The 7553-nt window shown below is 38.4% G+C and overlaps 1 non-coding gene across 1 annotated transcript; it reads left to right on the forward strand.

The window, feature by feature from the left end:
• Window positions 1–6308: 6308 nt before the first annotated feature.
• LOC145151561 (small nucleolar RNA R71) lies at window positions 6309–6415 on the forward strand. Its single transcript, XR_013732127.1, has one exon. It is a non-coding gene; the product is annotated as a small nucleolar RNA R71 (small nucleolar RNA).
• The last annotated feature ends 1138 nt before the right edge of the window (window positions 6416–7553 follow it).

Below are 7553 nucleotides of genomic sequence, written 5' to 3' on the forward strand. Positions count from 1 at the left end.
TTGAGGGAGATCCTCGGAGTTCTGAAATGGGAGAGGCTTTACGCCAAATTCTCCAAGTGCGATTTCTGGTTACGAGAGGTCCAGTTCTTAGGACACCTCGTCAATCAGAATGGGATATTGGTCGATCCGGCCAAGATTGAGGCGGTGATGAGTTGGGAGGTGCCGAGATCCCCCACCGAGATCAGGAGTTTTCTGGGGTTGGTTGGCTACTATCGGAGATTTATCAGGGATTTCTCCAAGATCGTCGTGCCTCTCACCAGGTTGACCCGGAAGGGTGTGGTTTTTTCGTGGGGACCGGAGCAGCAGACCTCGTTTGAGACACTTCGCCAGAGGTTATGCGAAGCCCCGGTGTTAGCCCTCCCAGAAGGGATGGAGGATTTTGTGGTGTATTGTGACGCATCGATATCAGGGTTGGGTGCAGTACTTATGCAGAGGGGTGATGTGCACGATAGTACCCACTAATTTTATAATTTATAACCTAACTAACTAGCTAACTAAATTGCACCTAGGCAGTGTACCTAGTCGAATTATAGAATAGTTTGGTAAGTCGGGTGTCGATCACAGGGAACGGTGTTGACTAATTAATTTATTTACTACTAAACTAACCTAATTACTAACGAGCTAAAAAGGGGTTTTTATCTAATTTTGCAAGTTTAGATGAACTTAATTCTTTAACAAAAACTCAATCAATAAACAAAACACTTCTGTTAGTTCGAATCCGCTTTCACTCAATAGTTATATATTAGCTAGGACTATTACTGTTGGTTACCAAATTAAGAAGTATTAGCAATTTAGTTCTAAATCTACTAATTATTAATCAATTCATGTAAATCTATGTATGGTCATACAATAGTTAACACATAATCAATTATTAAATAAGATTGGAGCCATGAAAGATTGATTAATCAAAACACAATTACAGTCATAATATGAGTTCTCTAACACAGCTTAATTCAATGATTCAATTATTTATCTAAGATTGGTTTGATCTTAGCTCTAATAACTAGTGTTCACTATATTATTAGGTATTCAAATTCATGCAGATTTGTGTTCACTAACTACACAGAACAAGAATTTAAAGCAATCAAATAATTAATTCAAGCATGCTAGGTAAAATCAATCAACACAAGCGTATCACCAACAAGTAAAGTCAAGTCTAACGCATTAAAACCATGAGTTCCAGCTTCATCTAGCTAACAGAAGCAGCTAGATTTAGCTGGACATACTAACAGCTAAATAAACAAAAACTATAATCAAGGACATGTTTAAGTGTACCAATCTATAAACCAAATTATGAACTTCTTCTTCCTTGGTGTTAAAACCAGCTCCCAGAGCTTCTTCTCCTCTGAATTTCGTCTCCAGGAACCCTTCTAAGCCAGCCAAAAAGTCTCCCAATCGTAATGGAGAAGGGTATATATATTTTCTCCAAAATCACCATTCACGTCGTGAGAATAAAACTCACGTCGTGAACTCGAGGTAATCGTGATCGTCAAGGATTCCTTCACCCGGATGCTTATCTTCTAACTCTTTCCACTCACGTCGTGAACCATCAACTGTTCACGTCGTGAGTACGTCTTTTTTTGGGTGTTTTTCTTGTCTTTCAAGCCTTCAACCTCCAAAGTTCCATCCTTTAACGCTTCTGGTCCCTTTTCTTCAAAATGTCTTCTTTTTTGCTGCAAAATATAATTTAACCTTATAAGTACCATTATTCTATGCAAATGACCAAAATATATATAAAAATGTACTTAAATATTGCCTAAAAATATGTATAAATATGGCAATATCAAAATACCCCACACTTGTGCTTTTCTTGCCCTCAAGCAAATCTAACTATTTTAAACTTAAACATTTATCACCAACATCACATAGAACAATCCAACTCAAACTCAGCCATTATGCCAAGACCTCAACGCATGCATTTGTGTCTAAAATTTTCCTAAAGCACCCCCCATACTCTAAATACTCACAATCTTCATAAACACGCACCCACTTCTTTTGAACAATGCTCATTTTATGCAACCCTCCGAATCCATCCCCAGAAATCTTACTAACCTCAAGGTATTTTTGTAAAGCTACCCAAGCATACATAAACTATAGAATTACAGCTTTTTAGAAGATACCACAACTTGGAGCTCTTGAATTCTTCTTTTCTTTGATGTTTGATCTCTGATTTCTTTGAATTCACTTTTTTCATGATTGTTGGCATCTTCAACTTTCAACTTTTAGAATTTTGATCTTTTGATCTTCAAACTTTGATACTTTTATGCTCCAAAATTCTTCAATTTCTTTACTTTTCGGTAATTTCTCTCTCTTTTTTTAACATGTGTCTCACTTTTCTATATCACTCAAAAACCTACATGCTTAAGCATGGGCGCTTAACTTCAACCTTTATTGGCTAAGACATAGCTTTCCTGGATACATTTCAGGTTTAGGCTGCTAAACATATTGCATCCCTCAAACTAAGCGATGTTATGTTTTTGTTCCATGATTTCACTAAAATAAGGGAAGCCACAAATGCACTATAACGTGTGTTGGCTCAACTAAACATTTGAACTCTTATCGGATCATCCCAATGCAACACTAGCAACTTAAGTTTAAATTATTATTACTAGAATAAATTATTAGATTATTATTTCAAACCTACGCCTAAAATTTTCAATTTTCAATTTTTCTAGCAATTTACTTTTTCTACCCCCTACCCCACACTTATTTCATACAATGCCCTCATTGTATGCTTAAAATAATATAAAAATTAAGAGAAGAGAGAAAAAGGAACAGACTCCCCTGGGATAGTGGTGTGATCATCTCCAAAAGTGCGGATGGAATGTGCATCTTGAATACAGACTTTGAGAAATAGAAACTTGGATCTTGAACACGCGAGATAAGTAATGTACTGGCAAAATATGGAATCGAGTCTTCAATCTTCAACAAATGTGGGGCAGAAAAATGTGCAGAATGAACAGAACAATGTGGGAAAGCATACGCCACATTGCATGGTAGAGAAAATGAGCCATGATTATCTTCATAATAATCCCAAAATGAATGGTGGTGAACCACACAATGAATATGGAAAAATAAGACTCCTTTTGTGAAAATTACAAAGTCACGACGTGAGTTTATGAAGATTCACGACGTGAATTTGATATGAAGCGGGTTCTGGAAAGCCACCATATACTGACTAACGAGGTGAATAACAAAGTAGGCACGACGTGAAAACTGGAATCCCAGAAATATTTTTCTTCCAACCTTTCTTTCAATTCTTATATTCACCCCCATGTCGTAATGGATGAAGACTCTTCTGACCCTATTAATTTCGACTCTTCTCTCTAACTTTCTTCTCGCTTGACTCACCCCACACTTAATTTAAATTATGGGTCTCGACTCTCGACTTTAAACACTCCCGGCTAAACACATATGCACTCATATGTCGACATCCTTTGTATGCGCTCCTAGCAATTCTGAAAAATAACAACAAACATATCCAAAAGAAACAACCCAACAGATTAGAAATTAACAAAACTGAAATTGTCCAGTCCCAGTATTCATGTCGTGAATCCTTCAGGATTCACGGCGTGAATTCGTAACTCAACAACCAAAATCGCTAAAATCAGAAGGAAAATCAGGTCACAATATTAATGGGGTTTACTCCTATACTAATCCCAAGCACAAAGCATCAACATTCTAAGGCTATTACGGGATTTTAAGAAATAAATTCAACATTTCATCTAACTAACAAACCCTAACCCTAAGTTCAACTATAAGAGAAAAATTAAACTTAATAATTAAGAATCATTACCTTAGATTGAAGTATTAGGTAAGTAAAAACGAAAATTGAGTGTTGTCGGCCAAAATCGGAGCAAGGGGGGACCAGATCTCGTGTTTCACTTCGTGAGGAATAAACAAAAGGGGGTCAAACTGGTTCGTTACCCTTTAATCTGTGGTCCCGTGTTTTTCAAAACTCACGTCGTGAGTCCTTAAGGATTCACGTCGTGAATACTGTAAATTTTTTTTTTAATAAGTAAAGTTTGTCTATTAACTAAATTCTTAATCATCACCACTTCATTTTTAGGGACCCCACACTCAGCGTTTAATTATGAATAAAACGATTTGGATGATATGATCCATGTTTCTAAGACTAAAATGCAAAAACTAAAAAGAAAAGAAAAAAATTGCAAACCAAACTCGGGTTGCCTCCCGAGAAGCGCTTCTTTTTCTTTGAGTCATGAGTCGGACTCCTTGCCTCCTATGTTGAGTCATCCGAAGAATCCACCACTAGAATCTTTTGTTCCTTGAAACGCCTCTTGTAAGCTTGAACTCGTCTTTTGTACGCCTTTTTCGAATTTTCCTTTTTAGCTTTGACCTCGTCTTCATCATGCTTCCTCTTTGTTCCTTTTGTGCCCAAGTTTTCTTCATTCTTAATCTCCATAGTATCCCTTTCTTCTTTCACCACTGGACTTGTTACTTTTGAAGTAACCTCCTCCTCATCACTTGACATCTCATCATCCTCTTTGCTTACCCAAGAAGTGGGATTTGTGTAAGTAATAACTTCAACTAAAAATGGAACGGATGCTCTCGGTTTTGTTCTTTTAACTTGTTGAATTGTTTTGATTTCTTCTTCCATGAGCTTCTCTAATTCTTCAAGTTCATTCTCTTCATCAATGTTGAAAAGCTCTTCTTGTGCATCACTCTCTTGGAAACCATCTTCTATCCCAAAAACTTCTGTTTCATCTCCAACTCTCAAGGTGAGCTTGGATTCGCGTATATCAACAAGAGCTCCAGCGGTGTTAAGTAACGGACGACCAAGGATAATTGGAACATTGGGATCTTCTTTCATATCCAATACTACAAAATCTATTGGAAAAACAAATTTCCCAATTTTCACTAGAATATCTTCCACAATGCCCCTGGGTTGTGTCACCGAACGGTTCGCCATGTGAATAGTCATCTTTGTAGCTTTTAACTTCTGAATATTCAATTTCTATAAAACGAATAAGGCATCAAATTTATGCTAGCCCCAGAATCGGCTAAAGCATAAACCTTCATATTGTTCCCAAACTCACATGGAAGAGTGAGGCGTCCAGGATCTCCCATCTTCTTAGGTATGTCTCCCAATACAGCCCTTGAACTTTGCTCACTTAGAATAACTTTAGAATTCTTCTTTAGTTGCTGACGAGTGTCTATCAAGTCTTGTAAAAAAATTTCATATTCGGGAATTTTGGATAACGACTCGACAAAGGGAGTATTAATCGGGATACCTTTCACGTGCTTAATAAACTCTATATGCTCTCTTTCCAGTGGACTAAGGGCAGCTCGAGAAGGAAACGACAAAGGTGGTTGAAATGTCAGAATAAATTCAGGATTTTTCTGTTCAGGACGGGCCCACGTCGTGAGCCGATATGGCTCACGTCGTGAATTCGTTAATTCAGCAGCATTATGATCTTCGAGCTTGGGTTCCTTTGGCTTTAGATCGGGCTGTTGTGGCTCTTCTTCCAAGGCTTCCAGGAACTCAGAAATTGCCTCTTCTTCAATATCAATGGCCATTACGTGAGATTGGGTCTTCTTTTTAGGATTTTTCGGGGACATCTTCTCATGAACCAAAGTGGTAAGTTGACCAAGTTACACTTCAAGATTATTGATGGAGGCTTGTTGATTTTTTTATTAAAGCCTGTTGTTCTACCATCATTGCGTGATGATTCTTCATCAAAGTTCTTTGTTCATCAATAGCAGAATCAGCAGCCTCGTGTCTCTTTTCTGAAGCTTCCATAAACTTAACTATCATGGTCTCTAGATCGGGTTTTTTCTCAGCTGGTGGCTGCTTCTTTTGGTAGAAGCCTCGGCTTGTTTGCCTATACTTCTCTTCCTTTTGCTTCTTGTATTCTTCATATGGCAGCCACTCTTTCTTCGGTTTCCTCCAGTCTTCATCGTACTTGTCCCCACTCGAGTAGCATACTTGAGCCTTTTTATTCCCATACTCATCCAAATTGCAGTCCTTGGTTAAGTGTGGACCATTACACCGTTCGCAACCAACTCTTATAGCATGAATTGATTGGTCCATTTGTGTTAACCTCCGGTCCATATTATTCAGCATAGTCATCATAGCTGCTATTTCTTCAGTTTGTGCACCTCCACTTCCTTTGATTCCTTCTTGCCTAGGGTTGTGGTACTCACGAGAGTGCTTCGCGAATTCTTCAATCAGCTCCTTGACCTCCCTTGGATTTTTCTTTGTCAAAGGTCCTTGAGAATCAAGGAGTTGTCTTGTCATAACATTGACCCCATCATAGAAGATTGACATCTCTTGTTGAACATTAAGATCATGTTGAGGGCAATTTCTGATCAAGCCTTTGTAACGCTCCCATGCTTCGTATAATGACTCCCCCGGTTGTTGTTCAAAGTTGGCTATTGCCTTCTTGAGTTTAGCTATCTTGGATGGTGGGCAAAATTGGTCAAGAAACTGCTCACGCATTTGAGCCCAAGTGGTGATCGTACCCGGTGGAAGTGATTTTAACCATTCTTTAGCAGCTCCCTTAAAAGTAATGGGCAGCATCCTGAGCAAGACGGTGTTTCTATTGACATTTGGGACATTGAAGTAATCCGCAATGTCATTGACTTCATCGAGATGCTTGAAAGCATCCTCATGATCCTTCCCATAAAATGGGATATCCTTCAGTGCATTCAAGATGTGCCCCTTCAGCTCGAATGCGGCAGTGGCAGGTATTGCGGGTTGGATTAAACCGGGACCCACATCCTCTCGGATCCGCTTCTTGTAAGCTCCTATGGACATCTCCTCAATATTTGCCATTTCGTCCTCTTGCTTGTCTTCGGGCTCACTCGCAAATATTTCAAATTCTGGGTCTGACTCGTATTCTGATTCGTGTGGATTAGAAACTGGATCAAGTTCTTCAACATTGCCTTTATCCTTTGGGGTTGAACATGACTCTCCTGTGTTCTTTCCCGACTTCCTTGAAAAGGCTGATTTTAATTCTTGCAGTGGCGTCTTCTTGTTGGGTTTTGAGCATTCTAACACTCCTATGGTGTACATGCAACCCTATAAACCTTGGATCTATTTTTTCTCTATTATACATGCAAATATTAACTATTCCAAGGTTTCATCCTAACTAGCATATTATGAAGCACCTATACTACAAAGTTCTAGTTAGATGACATACCTTTTGATGTAGCTTGATGTCTTCAAGCTTTAAGAGCTTAGCCCCAATAGTGTGGAAGCCTCAAATGGAATCACAAATCACCAAAACACCTTGGAAGAACTTGAGAGAATATGTATGCACACTAAAATCGGCCCACTCTTATTTTCACACACTTGTCCAATTTCGTGAGCCAAGGACCCCTTTATATATTATGGAGGATTAGGGTTACATCCATGTAAACCCTAATACCCATGACCTTTCATTTACATAGGATCCATGGGTTAAAAGCTCCATGGACCATCCATGAAAGCTTAGCCCAACCTAAATGAACTTGGCCCATTCTATATATATAAGAGTACATATTTAATTAGTTCTTTTTAATCACTTAATTAATTCTAAATTAATTCT

The sequence above is a fragment of the Lactuca virosa genome, chromosome 1 (assembly GCF_052849685.1).
Source record: "Lactuca virosa cultivar CGN04683 chromosome 1, Lactuca_virosa_CGN04683_v6, whole genome shotgun sequence".
Lineage (NCBI taxonomy): Eukaryota > Viridiplantae > Streptophyta > Magnoliopsida > Asterales > Asteraceae > Lactuca > Lactuca virosa.